General features: G+C 36.4%; 2 pseudogenes; both read left to right on the top strand.

The window, feature by feature from the left end:
• The first annotated feature begins 16003 nt into the window (after positions 1-16003).
• Positions 16004-17047, top strand: LOC145046177 (thioredoxin-like protein HCF164, chloroplastic pseudogene; annotated as a pseudogene).
• Positions 17048-17192: 145 nt separating this feature from the next.
• On the top strand, positions 17193-18811 carry LOC145046178 (AP-2 complex subunit mu-like; annotated as a pseudogene).
• The last annotated feature ends 4467 nt before the right edge of the window (positions 18812-23278 follow it).

Below are 23278 nucleotides of genomic sequence, written 5' to 3' on the forward strand. Positions count from 1 at the left end.
TTTCGGTTTTGATTTTTAGTTTGTCATTTTCGTCCAATAAATTTTTTAGCATGTCCTTATGCTCTTTTGACTTTATAATGGACTCTATTTTGACCAGACCAATTTTTTAAGCGGGAGATATATCATCAGAAGAAACAACATTTTCACATTTATATGCATCGACATCGATTTCATCCTCATTTAACTCAAGGAAAGGTAAAATCATACGATGTATTTTCTTCCCTATATCACAATCAAAATGCAATTGAGTAATGTTGGAATATAATCAATTAGCAATCATAAAAAAACATTTCATTGTTTTAAAAGCTTTAAATTATCTCTTTGTAAATAAATTGTTTCATCCCTATACCTAATCAACTCCTTCTCCTTTTGCTCAATCCACATACGCCTTTCCTCACTCTTCGACGATATCATTATGATTTGATCAATTAGGTTAGAGTTTGTGACATGAGTTTGAGTTACACTACCACTTATACTAGAAAATTTAGATTTTAATACATTAAGTTCTTTTTCATAGTTTGTGATGGGGATGTTTAACGAAACAAGAATAGATTGTACCTTCTTGATCAACTCATCGCATTCGTTAATCTATTCCCTAACAGGTTTTGCTGCAAAACACCTGTCTTCTAGATCTTTCACTTCGTCTAGTCCCCCATCAGTAGTATAGCCTCTCATTTGTGACACCTCAGAGGTCACCATTAAACACTATCCTACAACGTACTCTTCTTTCACCAACAAATCCCTACCATCAGTGGGCTTCCTTACTTCTTCATCTTCAGAGTCTGTAGACCAAACTTCAACACCTTCGAACTCATTATCAACATTAGTTCCCTACACAATAAGAGCATTCATAGTGTTATTAGATCCAACTTTCTTCTTCTTGATTTCCTCCAATCATCATATGAGGTTTTCTTCCTCGTCTTCGTCGTTATTCTTTTCTGATGTCTTTCTCAACATACAATCTTTAACGAAGTGATTTTTGCCTCCACAGTAGTGACAATTAAAACCTGAGTCACCACCAAGTTTTTCCTCCTTCTTTGGTTCTTTTAACTAAGAGACACTTTTCGGTTTCTTCTTTGCTTTCTCTGCAGTGTAGCTTCCCTGCCAATTTTGATGCATATTAGCTGGGAACCTTCTTCTGATGAGCTTCTTGGGGTTTGACACCATCAAATCATAATGTTTACTTGTTAGATCATATTCAGAAAGATCTAAATCTTCTTCTTCTTCAGCAACATTCTTTCTTTTTGAGATTAGAGCTAAGGACCCCATGCCAGAAACCACATTCGTTTCTTTAGTCGCTACACTCTCATGTGACTTTAATATTCCCACTAGTTTTGCTAGAGAATAAGCCTTGAATTGTCTGTGTGCCTTCACAGTAGACACCACAACCATCTATTCAGGTCTAAGGCCATTCATCAGTGTGACCTTATGTTCAATGACTTTCCTTTCAATCCCATGCTTTATCATCTTACTAAGAAGATGATTAAAGCGATCAAAGGCTTGAATAAGCTTCTCTTCAGGCTTCTACTTGAAGTCACCAAATTCTGAGATCAACAAAGTTCGGATTGAATGCTCAAGATCTTCATCTATAGAATACAATTTATTTAGCCTATCCCATATATCTTTCGCCGTTGTGCATGACCATACCAATCAAAACGTATCCAACTCTAATGCGAACCTTATCATCCTTAAGGCTTTGATGTTACACTGAAATTTTTCCTTCTCATCTTGGGGTATGTCTTTTACATCATTGACGAGCTGATTGTACTCCTTTTGGGTTTTAACAATTCTTGAAGTACTTGAGTGAGCAAATGGACCTACAGTAATCGCTCCTAGATCAAGTATCCATTGTCTTCTGAGCCAATCACGTAGTCTTCAAAGTGATGTGTCCAGACCTCATAGTCTTGAGTGTATAATATAGGAATCCTTGTCGTCAATCCTATACTATTGGAGATATTGATTGGCTTTCTCTGAGAATCTTCCATGGACATGATGAAGTTTGTTCAAAAAACTGTTTAAGATCAGACATGTTAATAACGTTAGTGTAAGATTAATTATTAAAGAACTACATCAATAGCAGATGACGACTCTAACATTATCGATCAAAGTGGAAAAACCCTAAGATCTTCTTTAACAGAAGAGATGTGTATGGCTTACACAGTCTCCTGCCCTGATACCAATTGATGAGTTGAGAACCCTTAGATCAATTAGATCTTTAACGAGTCAAAAATTTAAACAAATAGATAAATACTAAGAACATAGGATAGAATCAAACTATAGCTTAATGATTCAAAAATAGCCACGCCTCAGCAGAGCTCGACGAAGAACTTCCAGTGTAGACGTGAGCTAGGGTTTGTAGTACAATAATCAGGAATAATAAATGAAAGCGATAATTACAAAGGACGCATGCATGCACGGTAAATACTAAAACCCTAAACAAAATAAACACGGTTGGACAGGCCCAAACCGGTAACATAATTGGGCCAAGGAGCAAGCCCCAGATGCAACATATTGGGTCCCAACATATCCGAAATTACCCATACATGTTATGATATATTTTGAATTGTGAATATGTGAATCACATGCTAGATTAGGGCTAAGGATGTGGGAGAGATGCCTATATTTTCCTGCTTTTTGAGATTATATATCTGCATGCTAGTACTGATCAGTCAGTAATAGGATGGCTTGATGAGGTTATGCTTTATGTTGATTATTTGATGGTCGAATGCTTCTTGATTTGTGCTTCTAGGAGTTTTAGCTAGCTTAGCTAATTGGTAATTAAATATGCTAAGTTACATATTATGGAAACTAAATAATTTTAGAGGGTTAGGTTTAGCTCTATTGTGCAGCTCTTGTTAGAGTCCAACCGTTATAGCGTTAGACCTCTCATTCGAAGAATTATCTAGTTTTTGTAATATGTAATTGAATTCGTGAACTACTTAGAGGAAGTTAGTGTGAGTTCCTTCTGCAGCTGATAGCGGAGTGTGGTGTGGAGTTTTCCCTAGGAAAACATAGGATGAGATCTAGTGTTGAGAGCCATATATGCAAGGGAGGTTAGATGTTTTCTTTTTAGTGACCTGGTTGAGTTAAAGAAATTATTGAGGAAAGTACGGATAGATGTGGAAGGTAGTATGGGCTCGTACTACTGGAAGCAGATGATCTTTACTTGATTCATGGAGGGCTACGATAAGATCAGGAAGCTTGTGGGTTGTGCTTTCCCTGATGTGTGTATTGATGCGTATTTTGATAGTTTTTTTGGTTTATTTTCGGTATGGTGGTGTTGCGAGGTAGGACAGTACGCAATTCTGGTGTTGGGGAGGGTTCATGCTCAGGTTCAGGAGTCGGGCAACTTGATGACCGAACGAGGGAGTTCATCTCGTCTGAGATTACGTGCATATCCTTGATCACACTCCTGTGATATTTGGCATGGTCAAGAAGGGTATTCTAGAGATTGTTGACAAGAAATTCAACGCCTTTCGTGCTGAGATTGTGGCCTTGATTGGGACGAGCTCTCTGACCTTTAGGGATTTTCGTGCATGTAGAGCACGAGACTATCATGGGGAGAGGGACCCTATTGCGAGCATCAGGTGCTTGGTAGATGTTGCTAATGTCTTGCATACTATCCGTTGTTCCGAGGGGAACAAGGTCAGACTAGTTTCCTACCTCCTAAAGAAAAGGGCACGTGATTGGTGGGAGGAGGTAAGGCATGCTACAGGAGATGATGTTGCTATTGATTCGATGACCTGGAGTGATTTCTCGACCAGGTTCCAAGCCAAGTTTTCACTAGTGATTGAGGTGCAGCAGCTGGCGCGAGAGTTCCAGGATATCCATCAGACAACTGAGACAGTGGCTAAGATCATGCCTATGTTCAAGTAGAGGGCACTTCTAGTTCTGCAGTATTTGGTAGACTAGGAGATTAATAAGGTCCGATACCATCAGATGTTGAGGAGTGACATCGACAATTTGTGAATTGATCCAGGTGTAAGACGCTAGAATAGATGATAGCGAGGGATAGGGAGAGGGAGATTGACTTAGAGATGGAGAAGAAGAGGAAGATAGATTATGTGTCGAGCATTGACGGTTCGGGTAAGAGGCCCATGGTAACTGATTCTAGGACGAAAGGAAAACCTGGTTGTAGCCGCTATGGTAGGTGCGACAAGGTGCACGAGGCGATGTGCAGAGTAGGTGGTTCTGGCTGCTTCAACTACATCCATACAATTCATATCAGCAGGGATTGTACTGTTGCCATACATGTTACCTAGATATCTGATATGATTTTCTTTTAGTGCAATAATAGGGGATACAAAAAGACCCATTATCCGAGTTTGGCTGTGGCAGGAACAATATAAGCACCTGACCCTGCAATTTTAAGGATTATTGATAGTCATCAGGGTCAGGCAGATGTACCAAAGGTGAAGAGTAGGTTTTTCTAGCTGACGGTGGAGGAGGCGCGTGATAGGTATGTATCTTCTCCTTATCTCCTTATTTATATTAAATTGTTGCTCATGTTTATGTGTTTTATTTTAGGATCGTTCCTTGTGAACAGTATCTCTGCTTCGGTATTATTTGATTCGGGGGCTACTTGATATTTTGTATCTCTTATGCTTAGCAGGAGATTTGTTGGAGCTCCAGGGGAACTGGATCGTTCTCTTGACATGGAGATTTCTGATGATAGGACAATCAAGGTTGTGAGAGTTCATCAGGATTGTACCCTCCAGTTGTTCGGTGAGTGGTATCCAGTTGATCTGGTTCCCATTTCTCTGCATGGGAATAAGGTTATCGTGGCCATAGATTGGTTGAACCCTAATGGGGTACTGATCAACTGCGAGCAACAATTAGTTCGGGTTCAAAACCTAAGTGAGGGAAAGCTAGTGATTCAGTGGGAGAGATAGTAACGTAGTCCGGTTATGTGTTCTGCAGCGAGGGCTAGATGTTATCATCATCAGGGATGCTCAAGTTTCGTCGCCTATGTCATGGATACCCACAATAAGGGTAAGGCGACTATGGAAGATCTGCCGATTGTGAGGGTACCCGGATGAGTTCCCAGTGGATATGTCTAGGGTACCTTCGAAGAGGCAGGTGGAGTTCAGCATTGATTTGGTTTTGTTTGCGCCTCTAATATCCAAAGCACCGTATTCGTTGGCTCCTCCCGAGTTGCAAGAGTTGTCTACATAGCTGCAGAAGTCGTTAGACAAGGGATTTATTAGACCGATCAGTTCATCTTCGGTTCCTCGGTTTTGTTTATGAGGAAAATAGATGGGTCAGATTGTATGTGTATTGACTACCAGGAGTTGAATAAGGTAACGGTGAAGAACCGTTATCCCTTTCCAAGGATTGATGATCTTTTTTACTAGCTTCAAGGTGCATCTTTGTTCTCCAAGATTGATCTGCGGTCGGGTTATAATCAGATGCAAGTTAGGGATGAGGATGTGTAGAAGATAGCGTTTCGAACTCGATATGTCCATTATGAGTTCATGTTGATGCCTTTTGAGCTCACCATTGTTCCAGCCATGTTCATGGATATCATGAATCGCTATGCAGACCGATGCTGGATCGGTTTGTGATTGTCTTTATTGATGATATATTGGTCTATTCCAAGAATCAAGAACAGCACGACGAGCACCTGAGGGAGGTACTTGAGACCTCGAGGAGGGAGACTATTTTCAAATTTCTTCAAGTGCAATTTCTAGTTGTGGGAGGTGCAGTTTCTAGGGCACCTTGTCAATTAGAAGGTATTTTAGTCAATCTAGCCAAGGTTGAGGTCGTGATGCAGTGGGAGGTTCTGAGTTCTCCATCTTAGATTTGGATTTTCATTGGTCTGGTGGGTTACTATCGGAGATTCATCCAGGATTTCTCCAAAATTGTTGTTCCTTTGACCCGAATGACCAAGAAGTAGATGACATTTCATTGGGGGTCTGAGTAGTAGACTACTTTCGAGACTCTTAGACAACGACTGTGTGAGGCGCTGATTTTGACCTTATCGGAGGGTGTTGACGATTTTTTGGTTTATTGTGATGCCTCGATCAAGGTTTTGGGTCCAGTTTTGATGCAGCGGGGTCGCATGATCGCTTATGCTTCTAGACAGTTAAAGCCTCACGAGGCGAATTATCCAACGCATAATTCCAAGCTAAGTGATGTGGTTTTCTCCCTCAACATTTGGCGGCACTACCTCTACAGGGTCCGTTGTACTATTTACATAGACCACAAGAACCTGGAGTATTTGATGGATCATCTGAACCTAAATATGAGGTAGCGTCATTGGTTGGATGTGGTGAAGGATTATGATTGAAAGATCCTTTATCATCCGGGGAAGGCCAATGTGGTGGCCGATGCTCTTAGCCGTAAGTCGGTCTCGACTCCAATTCTTGTTATATGATTGAGGATAACAATGATTACCCCATTGTTGGAATAGATTCGGGAGGCACAGCGTGAGGTTATAAAGGAAGAGAACTGGAAGTGTGAGTGGATTGTGCATCAGGTGGCTTCCTTCAATTATGATAGTCATGGACTGTTGACTTTGCATCGGAGGTTCTGGGTTCCGTATTGGGTCATGGTATGCCAAGTTCTAATGGAGGAGGCACATAATTCAAGATTATCCATTCATCCTAGGGAGACGAAGATGTATAGGGATCTTTGCCCAGATTATTGGTGGCCTTGCATGAAGCGGGATATAACATGGTTTATGGAGTGGTGCTTGACTTGCAAGAAAGTCAAGGTCGAGCAATAGAGACCTCACGGCAAAATACAACCATTGGAGATTCTTGTTTGGAAATGGGAATACATCACCATGGATTTTATCACAAAGCTTTCAAGTATTGCGCGTGGAGTGGATTCTAATTGGGTCATCGTGGATCGATTAACCAAGAGTGTGCATTTCATCCCAATCCAAGAGAGTATTTATGTAGAGAATTTAGTCGGGATTTATGTTCGGGAGGTGGTGGCACATCATGGGGTGCCGGTGTCTGTGGTTTTTGACCGAGATGTTCATTTTACTTCTACATTTTGGAAGCGGTTTCATGATGAGATGGGCAATCGTCTCCATTTTAGTACAACATTTCATCCATAGACCGATGGGCAGAGTAAGGGGATTGTCCAGACTCTTGAGGACATGTTGCGTGTGTATGTATTGGATATAAGTGGGAGTTGGGATACGTATCTTCCATTAGCGGGAATTCTGTAGAACAACAGTTATCATGCTAGCATTGATCGACCTCATTTCGAGGTCGGTCAGCGGGTCATGGGGTGAGGTTGGTCAGCGGGTCATGGGGAGTACCGAGGTCATGCTCAAGACCACTGAGTTGATTCAGTAGGTCCGGAGTAGACTCCTGACAGCTTAAAGTCGGTAGAACAGTTAAGTTGATAGTAGCCAGACAGACTTGGAGTTTTAGGTGGGAGACATGGTTCTCATGAAGGTGTCACCTTGGAAAGGTGTCATCCGGTTCAGGAAGTGGAGCAAGCTGGCCCCCAGGTATATCGGTCCCTTCATGGTGTCGGCTCCGGTGGGCTAGGTTGTGTATCGCCTAGATCTTGCAGCCAAGCTCAGTCAAATTCATAGCACATTTCATGTCACTCAACTACGGAAGTGTTTGGTGGATGATTCCATAGTTGTACCTTTGGAGGATATTAAGGTGGATGACAGCCTGAATTATATTGAGAGACCAGGTGTTGAACAAGTTTGATGTTAAAGCCGATGAGGGGATCTTTCTGGGTTACTCTCTGTCATCAAAAGGTGTTGAACAAGCATTCCAAAAGAATAGAAGAGACTTATTATGTCACCTTTGACGACAATTACATGAAGAAGGTTCAAAGAATAGAAGATGCTTCATGAGACATATTTCCAGAATCTGGACAGGTCTCGATTCCAATATCCAATCTGTTTGATGAATACATTCGGTTATTTGATGAACCAGAAAAGGCAATACATTCGGAGGCAATAGCAACAGACAACAAGGTAGATAATCTGAAGAAAGTAATAGACGAAGCTGCCAAATCAATGGAAACCGAAACACCTACTCCTAAACCATCACCTAGTACTTCAAACACCGATTCAACGTTCCAGGGGGAGAACTCTACCACTTTCAAACCATCTGGAGTTCCTGTTGAGGGGGAGAATCACAATTCAGCCCCAATATCTAATAGTTCAACTGATACTCAAACAACTGAACCGAAATCAACAGGTGATAGTCCAATCGAGGGGGAGATACCCACTACCGATTCTGCTGAAGACAAAGGCTTCACTTTGCCAGTCGAGGGGGAGAAGGAGAAAACAAGTGATAGTTCTACTGACGAAGGTGAAAGGGATTAGTCAGATGTTGAAGTTGAAGTTAAAGCAGAACTAAATCCAAAATATGATCCAAGTTATCCTCCGCTAGCAAAATGGACAAAAGACCATCCCGAAGATCAAATTATTAGTGAATCCTCCGAAAGTGTTCTTACTAGATCTCAACTGAAGGCGAAACAAACAACATTATTCTCTAAAGTGGAATTTTGTATGTTTAACTCTTTTATCTCCAAAATAGAGCCGAAAACCGTAAATGCTGCACTTGATCATTCTGATTGGGTTCAAGCAATGCAGGATGAGCTCAATGAATTCGAACAAAACAGAGTTTGGAGATTGATTCCTACACCGAAAGATGCGTCTGTTTTCAGCTTGAAATGGGTGTTTAGGAATAAGCTGGACAAAGAAGGGAATGTCATTCGTAACAAGGCCCGGTTGGTTGTAAAAGGCTATTGTCAAGAAGAAGGGATTAATTATGAAGAAACTTTTACTCCTATGGCAAGGTTAGAGTCTGTTCATATTTTTCTAGCATATGTCGCTCACAATAACTTCAAAGTTTTCCAAATGGATGTCAAATATGCATTCTTGAATGGAGAATTTGAAGAAACTGTCTATGTTGAGCAACCACCTGGTTTTGTGAATGAAAAGTACCCGGATCATTGCTATGTACTGGATAAAGTTGTCTATGGGCTAAAGCAAGCACCAAGAGGCTGGTATGAAACTCTTACTCGCTTTCAAAAAATGTCAAAGTTTAAACAAGGTTCGGTTGACCCAACCTTCTTTCGAAAGAAGGAAGGCGAACATTTGATGATTGTTCAGATATATGTCGATGATATCATCTTCAACTCCACGAATCCTAGCTTAACCGCTAAATTCAGAAAGTTGATGGAGACTAAATTTGAAATGAGCACAATGGGTCCAATTAACTTTTTCCTCGGTTTGAATATTAGACAGGGACCAGAAGGTATCTTTATAAACCAGGAAGCATACACCAAAAATCTGCTGACTAAATTTGGAATAAAGGGTGATTCAAAAGTAAAGGTTCCTATGGCATTCGGCACCAAGCTAACTCCATCCCTGGAGAAACCGGTTGTGGACATAACTCTTTATCGACAAATGATAGGATCCCTTATGTATCTAACAGCTAGTAGACCAGATATCATGTTCTCTGTTTGTTATTGTGCCAGGTTTCAAGCTAATCCAAGAGAACCCAACATGCTTGCTGTGAAGAATATTTTTCGATATCTGAAGAAGACTTCATCTCCTGGTCTCTGGTATCCTGCAAGATCTGGATTCTTCATACAAGCCTTTTCAGATGCTGATCTTGGAGGATGCGGACTGAACAGGAAAAGCACTACCGGAGGATGTCAATTCCTTGACGGAAAACTTGTCAGTTGGCAATCAAAGAAACAAACATGTGTTTCCTTATCCACAGCAGAAGTAGAATACATTGCTACCGCATCATGTACCTCTCAGGTTGTTTAGATTCAAAGTCAGTTAAGAGATTATGGGCTGAGTATGAAAAAGATCCCTCTCTATTGTGACTCTGAAAGTGCAATTAGGATTTGTCATAATCCAGTGCAACATTCGAAAACCAAGCACATTGCACTTAGGTATCATTTCATCAAGGATCATGTAGAAGACGGGAACGTAGAAGTACATTTTGTTCGTTCTGTTGATTAACTGGATGACATCTTTACTAAAGCCTTACCATAAACAACCTTAAATAAAATCTTACAAGGTTTGGGTATGATGGAAGGAGAGTCGGTACTGAATCCTCAAATCTCTCTTTAAAATTATGACAACCGAAATAGACAGACCGCTTGGTTTATATCTGCTCTAGATTTTTGGGGAGCCGACATGGACAGACCGCTCTGTCTATCTCGGCTCCGTAATTCTTCGGAACAGAGGAAAATTGAATGATCGATTTATTTTTCTACTCTCATTAATAAGATAAGGTTTCGGTTGTATATTTTAAGTCTTTCTGTTTTTATTCTTTTTCAGAAGATTTCTAAAATCCAAAAATATTTTATCTTTCTGTTTTTATTCTTTTTCAGAAAATTTCAAAAATCCAAAAATATTTTATCTTTCTGTTTCAGAAAATTTCAAAAATCCAAAAATATTTTATCTTTCTGTTTTTATTTCTTTTTCAGAAAATTACTTAAAAATATTTTATTTGTTTCAATTGCTTGTTTGTTTTGTTTGGTGTCTGTCATTAATAGGTAAACACAAGTATAACCGTCGATAGATCTAAAGCAGGTATGTTTCAACTTTCACACAACCTAGTTAAGGGTCCCTAGAAGCATGCTGGTGTATGTTGTCATAAAGCCTCTATGATCTTAAGTAAGCCTTAATGATTCGATTGATACCCATCATTTCTTCCAAATCAGGCTATTTTACCTCACTCGGTCTAGAGCTACCTTACTCTTCTCATTTGAGTTAAGAGTTTATCTGCTCTGTCACGCTTATCTAGCAGAAGGTACATTTGGTTCCTTAACCACCTCCTTATATTCTCCATCTACCTTCGGTTCACTAACGTAACCCTTAGGACTTTCGGTCTTTACCACTGAGGTTTATGGTTACACAACATCTGTGTTTATGATCTTGGATACGATTACCACGTTCTAAGTGAAACCCAAAATCCGACACCAAAAATGAATTAACGGTGAGTGATATACTCAAGCATTTACTGGTTATCTAAGGAAATCTCTTTTTATTTTGCGTGATCTTTTATGAAATCGTCTACAGCTAAGACATTTCTTCCCAAAGAGGTCCAGTTTATTTTTTTGAGATTTCTGCTTCCTAGAAGTCATTAACATAATAAATCCCACCTACCTGTTCAATAGATCACATCGATCTCACAGGTACCTCTACCAACAATCGGTTTTATGTTAAAACTCGATGTTCGGTTGGAGGACAGCCACCCAATGCCTATGATCAAAAGAATCCTTTCAATGTTTATTAACAAACAATTGATCGTATTTTTCGGGAAACCACACAAGCACTTCAAGTCTCTCTTGACTTTGAAGGAAGTGATTCTTGCCCGGAATCCTCTGCTTTCTGTCTTCTAAAAAGACATCACTCACGTCCAATACACACATGCTTTATTTCTTTATCTTTCACACTCTTATGCACGAAAATTAATATTTTCCAACATTCTTATTGTTGTTTGGTATAAGTTTTGGTTATCAGTTGTGACCAAACAAGGGGATATAGGGAATTTCAAACGGTATGAAGATAAGATTTAGGCGCGTGAATTTGATCTGTTTCAAACCCACGCATGCTGACGTTTTCCTGGGATTAACCACACTGTCAAATCGTGCTTTTTCAGGCGACGTTTTAGCAACCTCATCATCACGTTTTTCTCTCTCCAGGCAACGGTATAAATAGGGGTGATCGTTTTATTTGTCATTTACCAATCTCGAATTATCTCTCTCATACAAGTTCACACTGTTCATGTTCTTCTTCGTTCATCATTGGCGACTTCATCTTCTGCACATGATCAAACTTCAACATCCTCCCTGCTTACAATCAAACCCAACCAAAACATGATAATCGAAATGAGTCCATTCTTATATGAATCATATATGCTGCATGTCGTGGAATGTCTAAAGTATCCCCCCTGTTGTTGGCCCTAACCCAAGTTGAAGCGGTTCCAATGTCGCTGCTATCACAAGTCTACTCATCGGTGACTTATAACAAGAATAAAGATCGCATCTACTTCACCATTCACGACAAGAAATCCTCGATCTCTAAGGCGAAGTTTTGTTCACTTCTAGGGCTTGCAGTTGATTCTTCAATCATCTCGCCTGATTTCATCACTACAACACAACTCTTCACGATGATGTATGAGATGGGATACACAGATGTGCTTACAACGATTGCAAACGTCAAGAAATCGTGTTTGCCATCGCAATGGAATGGGTTGCTGACATTGCTAATCAAGGGTTTGGCGGAAAGATGTGGTGGTTCAGACACAACAAGCAAAGGTTTTCTTACCATTCTTTATGGTTTATACAACGGGATCAACCTCAATTATGGCACTATAATCTGGTCCCAAGTAGTGTAGAGTTTAAACACAACGACCCGTCATTCAGAGATCTCTTGTGGTCGTTTCTGGAACCTGATTACAAAGAAGGCCATGGATTCCTTGGAGATACCTGTCATGAAGCATGCTCTTCTTGCCTCTATTGCCTCATTCCACACAAAGAAGATCATCATATCCGATCCACGTAAGTTTCTCCACTATGGATTGATTCTGGAATCTATGTACAGGAGCGTTTCGGCACAAAGCAAAGTGATGGCCGATTATCGTAAACTCTCTCCTGTTGGTCCAAGGGTTTTGTCTGAAGAACAACAAGTCACACTGGATGCCTTGGATCAGCCTGCTAACATAGGCAAACGGGTAGTAAAGAAAGAAAAGGAAGAAACTAAGGAGAGTAAGCCAAAATCTTCAAAGCGAAAGTCTGGTGAAGGAGATTCTTCTCAATCAAAACCGAAGAAGATAAAGAAGATGGCTAACAGACCCAAGGGGAACTTTTCTCCTGGACCTGATACAGTTGAAGACCAAGAAGCAGAAGCGGAGAATCCTCAGGTTTCCACCAGAGATCTCACACCTCGAAGATCTCCAACCCTACGTCCATCTCCTAAAAGTACCCAAATTGCAACTCCACCAGCCTCTCCCAAAACTACTAAAATTCCAACTCCTCCACCATCTCCTAAACTCACTAAAATTTCCACTCCACCTCCATCACCAAAAGAAAAAGCTCCACTTTCTGTTCCTACAGATATACCACCCATTCTTACTGAACCAACTTCTCTACCCACTTCAACCATCATTACCTTTGTTCCTGTCTCAACTACACCTATCTCAACTCCTCTTATAACCGAATCCATCACTACCACCATTCCCAAAATCCCAATAGAAGTCAATGTATCTGATACAGGAGCTACTACTATGATTGATACTCCTGTTATCAACATACCACCATCCCCAACCCCATCCTCTACCTCTGGTGCTACTCTTGGTGGAGATGAGGAGGATTATGATTCGTTGTATTACAATCCTTACAGGATTCCAACAGATAATGATGCTGCTGCTCCTGTCACCAGTCAACATATACAGGACATCAATGAAAAGTTGGATCAACTGCTTGAAGATAGCAAAGCTTATGGCAGTGTTGTTTTAAAAGCCTTCTTGGAGACTGCCATTAAGCAATACACCGATGCTATTGATAAATCAACAGAAGCAGTTGATAAGTCAACCACTTCTTGTTCAAAGGCCACAAAGGAGCTTACTGAGGTTGTTCACAAAACTCAGATTTTCCTTGATTCTCTTAAAGCTCATGCTGACACAAATGCGGCCAAATATCAAGCTTCGGTGGACTCCTTCTCTAAAACTCTTCAGGATGAAACTACAAAAGTTGAAGCCCTTCATACTGATCTCAAAACAGAATCCACATCTTTTCTTCAATCTCTGGATTCTCGTTTTGCTTCTCTTTCTGCAGAAAGTACGTTGAAGGAGGACCTGATAAAACACCAAGCGACAATTGATCTCCAAAAAGTTCAACTGGCCCAGGCAGAAAAAGAGATCTCTCTGTTAAAAACTCAAAGGGCAGTTTATCAAAGTTGTGCTGGTGATGTGAAAAATCTATTGACTACTCTTCTTGAAGCTCATGATCCCTTCTTGACCTTAACCATACAGAAGCATCTCCAAACCAAACTCCTTCCTACAATTACAATTCTCAGTGAGATGAAGGGTGTCTCGGAGAAGGTCTTTCTTTCGAAACAAGGGTAGAAGAGAGTACAGACAAAACGGAACCGAAGGATAATTTAGCTTCGGTTTCTAGAAAGAAAGTTCAAGCTGATAGTGATACTGATACTGAAGAGACTATCGCTGAAGCCCTTAAAAGAAAGAAGAGGGACAAGGAGCTTGATGAAACAATGAAGGTGGCACAAGAGGCAGAAGAAAAAGAGAGAAAGAATAAGGAAGAGGAGGATGTCTTGCAATGCAAGAAGACTCTGTTTCCAGAATGGGACAGAGATACACTCATCAATCAAGCGATTGAGTTTCCTTCTATGTACTGGTTGGAACCGATTGCTTCGTTTGATTGTGATAATTCAAAGAACTCGCAGTTTGACATGCCAATCACAAGAAAAGCATTTACCTTTCATTGCTTCGATGTCACTGCTGAGGTTCCTCATCCTAATCGGAAGGTTGACAGAGAGTTAGTAGATTTCTATTTGAAGAATGGTCAACCACAGTACTTGACTTGGAGTGCACAGAAAATTACAAAAGTCAAGGTACTGAAACTGTCACCTGCTGGGAGGTTTGTGAATGTAAACTTCAAAATCAACCATAGTACAACAAACACGAAATATTTTATTTCTCTAGCAGATCTTCCAAACCTTAATCCACATAATTGGATTCTGCTATACAACATTCTACTCTCAACTCAAAGGGAGTATGAGCCGATTTTGAAACATCTAAAGAGAATGTTGGCCTCCTATGTCCATGAGCTTGCCACTATGGATCAGGAGATAGTAAAGGTGATGAACAAGAAACCGTCTGTCAAGCCAACGTCTAATCCCGGTGATGTGAATAAGATGAAGTTGGGGCAGATTGATTCAACAAATTTGACTGCCATGTTCACGAAGGGTGAAAAGCACAAGTTTCTGTTTGCTTTGGTTGACAAGCATTTGTTTTCAACAGACTGTCTAGAGCATATAATCAATATCATTCATCGATGCAAGTAGAACTCGGGAGCAGATAAAAAGAACTTCACAGATATGCTTCGGTGGTACATAACGTTTAGACATCACATTCTGGCGATTATACCGAGGATATTTGAAACCGTGAAAAAGCCCTCTGTTGTGAAAAGGGAATGAAGTTTCTGCTCCAAGGACGCAAAGGGGGAGATTATTAAGTATTTTAGTGTTGCGTCTTGGGCCTTTTTTTTTGTAATCAGATTGGGCTTGTCCATCCGTATTTATCTAGAATAGTTTCCTTTTATCTAGATAAGCTGTTAGGGTTTTAGTATAAATATATCCATGCATGTATGCGTATAACATAGAATAGTCGATTACGTTGATTCTTGTAACCCTAATATACCTCTACAGATTGAAGTTCTTTATCGAGCTCTTCTGGGGTATCTTTGCATTAATCATTCGACATATTCAGTGCAATACTTGTGTTCTTCATTACGTTCTTATTTATATTTTGCTTAGAATCATAGGATCCTGATAGAACATTGTTCGAACAATATATATATATATATATATATATATATATATATATATGTATATATATATATATATATATATATATATATATATATATATATATATATATGGGATATGGAACATACATTACAACCTCACCTAAACTTAGGTGCTAAACCTTTAAAATATGTCGTTTTAACTTCGTAAATATACCCACTTTGATTTTCACTTGGTAAATATACCATCTTCGATAATATTTCTTTCCTCAATTATCGGATTGTCATCACTGTTTTCTTTCCTCTACCAACGTCTCCCACCGACGACCGAAGGTCTACTGCTGCCGACCTCCCCCACCCAAGACATCCCTCTCTCTCTCTCTGTCTCTCTCTCTCTCTTTCTCTCGCCTCTCTTTATCTCTCTCGATCACTATCAGAATGAAATGGAAACCCTAATTTCAAATTATCGATGACCTTGGACTCTCCAGCAAGGTATCCAGTGTCGGTGTACTGTAGTTTTCCGGTGATATATTTTGAAATTCTGGTCACTACAGAAGAACTGAATGGCTCGAGTTTCTTCAAATCCCGTCGGACTCCATAAATTCCGGCCGTCTTGTATTTATCCTGCCATAAAATCTCTTTGTTTCATAAATCCCTCAGTTCATTCTTGCAATAGAAAGCTCAGATTCCAGCGGTTGTACTGCCAAACTAAACCTAATCCGACCGATTCCAAGTCTGAGGTCCTCTCTCTCTCTCTCTCTCTCAATTATGAGTTCGTTTCCAAAAGTGAAAATCAGATATTGTTTCTAAAAATTACAGGAAAAGCTGCGACCTACGGGTTTTGGTTTTACACACTTGTATCAATCATGAATTTGACTGTTTTGACATCGAAATTTAACTGTGATTGTTGAAGAACATTAAAAGATTTCCATTTTTAAACTTCCTTTACATTTTGGAACTAGATTGAACTACAAACATGAGTTGATAGCTTAGGTGAATTGATGCAAAATGCTTTTAAGATCATATATGGAAGTAGTTTTAGTTAGTTGGCAATAAACCCTAATTAACCAACTGAAACACAATTCAACTACATTTCTTAACAATTTGTAAATTTGAATCTAGAAAAACTCGGTTGTTGAATCTGGTTCTGATAAAGAAGAAAAGATTCCGGAAGTTACAAGTTCTCCAAGTGGTGGTGGATTACCTACTCTCCCAAACAAAAGCCTCAACCGGAGAGTTGCAATAGCTTCTATTCTTGGAGCAGTAGGCCTGTTTGTTTCAGGTAGACTTCATTTTGGTGTTTCTTTGAATGATCTTTCTATTTCATCCTTACCTTATGAAGAGGTTACTTTTTCTCCCCCACCACCTTCCTCTTTTCCACCATTTTCAATCTCAAGTTTTTGAATAGTAGACATTGATTTACAATTTGTTTTCTTATTCATATGCTCTTTCAAATGGGAAGCCAACTGTTGTCGAGTTTTATGCAGATTGGTGTGAGGTTTGTCGTGAATTAGCTCCAAATGTTTTCAAAGTAGAGCAACAACACAATTAAATTTCTTTCAATCACTAATTTCCCTTTTAGAAAGTAAGAATGTTTGATTTATAATCCGAAAAGCCTTTTTTAATCTTTGAATATTGATGTGACTATTTGTATAATATGGATATCACCACCTTTAATTAATGATTTTATACTAGCAATGAAATGTGTTAAGTTCGTTCAGTTACTCCTTAGGGATTTTGTTGTGACGGTTAATGTTAGGAATTCCTTTTTGTGAGTTTGACTATTTTACCCCTCACTTTTCTATTCTCATTATTTCTAAAACCCCAACATGATCAAAGACATCTTGCATCTCCTTTTTTTTTATGATCTGATTTAAAAACCGTTTTGATTTTCTCACGTTTTTGTAAACTGATGCTTGGCAGGAATAAAAACTACTTATATCGATGTTCTTGGTGCGAAACTAAAACTCTGATTGACTAGGGCTTGAAAATTTTGGGGGTTGGACATTCACCACCACTCACCTGTTTACACCACCATTACCACCTTCTATTCAAAGGTTCGATTTGTTTCTCCATTTCCATATGTAACTTTTTTCCATCTACATCATGCATTTATAGTTCTTTTGCGTTATATCATGTTTTATATATGTAGAAATTATGGACTTTGGTTATCCACAAAATATGTCACCAGAAATATTAAAGTTGTACATTACTCAAGAAGGTGTTAGCTTAAAATTCTCTTCTAAGGTTATTTTTGATTATCTTTGAAATATGAAAGATATATGTTCTCTTCTTCTTAGTATATATAAAATATCTTCTAATTTATAATTTCAATAATAGCCTACAGATAAACCTGTCCCCAATGATACTTTAAAAGTAAATGGTGCAGTTGGTTGGCATTTTTACATATTTTATCTTTCATGCCCTTATAAACAATTTATTGTTAAACAGGTGGTGTTCTACGTTGTGATGTAACTGGCAAAATTCTCATGAAATTTTTCCTTTCTGGAATGCCCGATTTGAAGCTAGGATTAAATGACAAAATCAGCCTTAAGAAAGAGTTTGAAATTAAATCACACCCTACTAAAAGGTAATCTACAAACAAAGTTGCATTTGTACCCTTCACCCTTGTTTGTTTTGTTGACTAAACTTTAACTTAAGTATGTATTATGTAATATAGTGGGAAAACTATTGAGCTTGATGATGTTACTTTCCATCAATGTGTAAACTTGACCGGATTTTATGTATAGATATCGTATCACTGAGGGTGTAAATCTTCCATTTCGGGTATTGACCATAATCAAGGAATTAGGCAGGACACGCATGGAAGTTAATGTCAAGGTTTGTAAACAACTAAATAATGTATAATTTTAATAATTTATGGTAAATGTTTTTATATATATTAAGTGTGAACTTTATTTGTTTTCAGGTAAAGAGTGTATTTGGTGCAAAAATGTTTGTACTTGGAGTTGTGATTAAGATTCCAGTGCCCGAACAAACAACAAAAATGAGTATTCAAGTGACATCAAGAAGGGAAAAGTACAATGCTTCTATGAACTGTTTGATGTGGAAGTGAGTATCTAATAATTTTGTCTTAACCGATTAAGCCCATTAAGCAACAACCCTATGAATGCAATTCTTAAACTATATTTTTAATTTTTAATTTTTTATAAATATAATATAATATATTGCAGGATAAGGAAATTTCTTGGTCAAACGGAGTCAATTTTGAGTGCGGAAAGTAGAGTTGATTTCAACAATTGCAGAAAAGAAGTCGTGGACTAGACCACCAATACAAATGGAGTTTTGGAGATGAGTTGACTATTGTTGAAAATGAAGGTGCATTGACTTCCCCTAATGTGGTCAAATTTGAAGCCCTGGTAATATCTTTATTTTTATTTCAGTTATTATCAAGTTATTTTTTTGCATTGAGAATTATTTTGTTTTGTTTGGTATGATGGAATCGGAAGAATGAAGTGGAATTGAGCATTCCCAAACGCATTTGAATTCTGATTCCTTCCATTTTGTTAATTTTCATTCTGTCCTGGATTGGAATGAAAATTGTAATACAACCTTTTTTTTTTTTTTTTTTTTTGGGGAGTTTCATGATATTTAATTAAATGATAAGTTTCTTTTCTAAAAATAACTAGAAGGAATAAAATATATTTCCAAAAATAAAATCAACCAATACTATATTCATTTTTAATTTTTTGAATATATTTGTTAAGTTTCATATGATTTGAAATATTTTTGGTAGGGATTTTGATAGTTATTATATCCATTTTAAAATTTGTTAGTATATTTGTTAAGTTTGTAAGATTTTAAATATTTTTGGTATGAATTTTGAAAGCTATTATATTCATTTTTAAATTTTCAAGTATATTTGTTAATGTTAATATTCATGGTAAAATTTTAATTTGATTAATTTTGGAATGGTTGTCAATATCCAAAAATACATCATTTTCTATTATATAATAGATTATTCCACCTATAAATTTAATTTATGTTATTCATTTTTAACTCTCACATCATAATTAGATAGTTAGGGTTTTGAGACGATTGAATTATTGATTTGGAATCGGGAACACTGCTTCATTGCGTTTCTTGATACGAATTCAGGTTCTCTTTACTTCTTCTATCTTTTGTAACTCAAGAGTGTATAATATTTTATTTTTTACTTCTGTTTGAAATGATAGACTTCTTTTGTTTCAAATGATGATCTTAATTCTGTCTTCTATCTAAAGTGATAATCTTCTTATTCTTTTATCTCAAATAATACATGTAATATAACATGTATATATATATGTGTATGTATTTGTTTCTGACATTGTATATATGTGTGGATTGTTTATGTACATGTATAAGTTGAGACATTCTCTTTTTGAGTTTTAGTTTGAGTGAATCATACATTCAATTAGAAAAAAAAAAAATCAATATGTAGGAATTTTTTTGATATTACCCATCAACTTTATTTTATATCTAAACGTTACACATAATTTCTTTCTTTTTATGTTCATTTTATAAAAATCCATATTTTGCAATTATATGTTATATAAACTAATAACTTCTCTAATTTAAAGTTTTTGTACATTGATTAATCCAAACTCGGACTAAAAAATTGTATTGATTTGATAAATTAAATGATATTGATTTGTATATACTTTTTTTTTCAGGTTATATGTATTGTTGGTTTATTTTGGATATTTTTAATTAATAAATATCTTTTAATTATCAAATTGATTGTGGCATGTTCTTTTTATCCCTGGATCCTAAAACATATTTAATGGACATTGATAAGTTAATGAAACCATATCATAAATTTTATAAAATTTTAAAACTGAATAACAAATTTAACATATCCAAAAAAAAATGTTTACGCTAAAAGCATGGATTACTTTTATGGGCGCAAACCTTATTACAAACAACACGAAAAATTATTAAAATTTCATTTAATAATCCTTATCCTTACTAAAAATCAATAAAACTAAACTTTGCTAATGATATGAAAACATCTATGAGGATTCAGCCGACACTTTGAGTATGTGTCTTCAATCTAATTGCTAATACCCAAAAATAAAAAAAAAATAATACAAATAATAAAAAAGCCACCATGTGTCATATTTTTAACAGTTTTGGGAGTTGCATAATTATTACTTAAATATTATAATAATACCCAAAAATAAAGGTGAGTATATGATAAACACTGTATACCAATGTTCTAAATAACGTAAGGTGTGACTTGGCGGTAATGTCAAGCCTCAAGTTTTTTCGAGCCTTGGCGAGTCACAACGTTTGTAAGGCGTGAGCTAAAGCGGCAATTTTCTATATAGTTACTATTTTTAAATATATTTTCAACTATTATTTATTTTTATACGTATATATGAATTAAGACGGCGTTTTGGTAAAGTTTGGCGGCAGCTACAAACCTGGGAGTCGTGGCGCACCTTACCATATACACACACGTATCAAGCTTTTAAAAAAGGTTATTATTAAATTTTACGTAGAGGTCGTGATTCCATACCCTAAATCATAACAAGTTGCTATAACCTTTTCAATTGAAAATAAAATACAGTGATTTGCCAATACCCGTTGTACATGCAAACCATAAATTTCACTATATACCAAACAAACGGTGTGATATTTAATGAGTTAGTGTGTGAATCATGACATAAAATACTATTACACAAGGCCTTAAATATATATTCTTATTGATCATCGATAAGGGTGAGTATATTTTCAAACAAAAAAAATTTCTATAGTAATTGAAAGATTTTTTTTTTTTTTTTTAGACTCATGAACGATCACATTTACGTTGATACATTTTCATTGTTACTAAACTTCATATATTTTGACACCCGTTCGTGTGGATTTCATTTGGAAGGACTCAAGAACAAACAAACTCTTCATGGTTTTCATTGATTAAAATGTATGTTTAAAAAATTATTTATATCTTATTTTCATTTTCATACTTTATCATAAGTATTTTGATTATAAAAATATTACATTTTCTATTAGATAGAGAAATTGTTAGCAGTTGTTATACAACAAATGATGTGTTTTATTTATGGAGAGAATCTATTGATGCTTAATGTAGATCTAGCAGATGAAGCATCATGATTGTAGATTGGTGTAGTTTATATATTAAACATGTGATAAATGTACAAAACTACATGATTGCAGATTGTTATTATTTATATATTGTAAAATCAAGTACTAACTATTAGATGAAATTACAAATGTTGACTCAACTTCTGTCATATTGTATCAGTATGCATTTTACAAGAAACTATAAGTTGAAATGAACTATTCGACACAAAATAGTCTACCAAATGGTCGCAATAAATATCTCACGTCTAAAGGAAACTAATAATCACATTAAAACTATCTTCCAAAAGAAACTCTTTGCCGCCCGACACTTAGCGGATAAACGGCTACTGTATATATATATATATATATATATATATATATATATATATATATATATATATATATATATATATATATATATATATATATATATAAGTTGAGGTTAATTTGAAACCATTCTAATTTTGTGATACCGTGAGACCAAATCTAAAAATAATTCTAAAATGCAAAATAAATGGATAAATCCAAAAATTAGTTTTTTAAATATTATTTTCGGAACTTGAATTAACTAAAAAAATAAATAAATAAATAAAAACTAAATAAAATAAAATATTACACTGACATATTGTAAAAAATAATTTTAAAATCCAAAATAAATGGAAAAATCTAAAAAAAAAATTAATATTATTTTCGGAACTTGAATTAACTAAAAAAATAAAAAAAAATCCGGTTTTTTTTTTTAAAAATACGTGAAATATTTTATTAGAATATTACACTGTACATATTCTAAAAAATAATTTTAAAATGCAAAATAAATGAAAAAATCAAAAAAATATTTTTTTAAATATTATTTTCGGAACTTGAACTAAGTAAAAATAAAAAAATAAAAAAATACGTCTCACGGTCTCACAAAATTAGACCGTCTCATATGAACCCAACTATATATATATATATTAAAAATTAAAATCTTTAAGGAGTGTTTCATGAGGGATTTTTTTATTGCAAACCGTGCGGTGTGAACTCATGAACCCCTCTGGTATTTCCATGTGCCCTCAATCTACTATAGATATCCCCCCATTTGTTTTTGTGTTTGTTTTAAATGCTAATTAACTTATTAATATTCTGTTAGCACATTGTTAAACACAACTAAATCAAATAAAATCTATTAATCAATTCAATCCCAATTTATATTATATTTCTTGTTTTTGTAATTAAGATCCGGATCTTTTAAACTTGTGTCGGATCTTGGCCGTCAGTTTATTAATCCACGGTTGAGATAGAACACTTTTTTTTTTTCACTCACATATTGATTCTTATTATAAACTTGAATTTAATGTATTTCGGGTACACAATATTGAGTTACGAATAAGAAGGTACGCCAAAGGTTCGATTATAACCAGGCGTGGATTTATATGTGGTCCAATGTATCATATTCAATCTTTCAAATTTTACCATAAGGTGTAAAGTATAATATAAATTCGTTAAAAACCGTCACAAATTAATCTGTCATAAATCAGTTTAAAATTCGAGAAATTCTGCCTAATATTTGTAAATTTAATGTAAATATGATTGTGTAACCCTTTTAGTGACGGATTTTGTGACGAAAATTTCCGTCGAAATGATTTTTTTAGTTATTGCATCCTTAAAAAATGGTGCAACTCTTCGGACTTTTTTTTTGTGTCCGCAACCGATTATT

Source organism: Lactuca saligna, chromosome 5, assembly GCF_052625555.1.
Source record: "Lactuca saligna cultivar CGN05327 chromosome 5, ASM5262555v1, whole genome shotgun sequence".
NCBI classification, from domain to species: domain Eukaryota; kingdom Viridiplantae; phylum Streptophyta; class Magnoliopsida; order Asterales; family Asteraceae; genus Lactuca; species Lactuca saligna.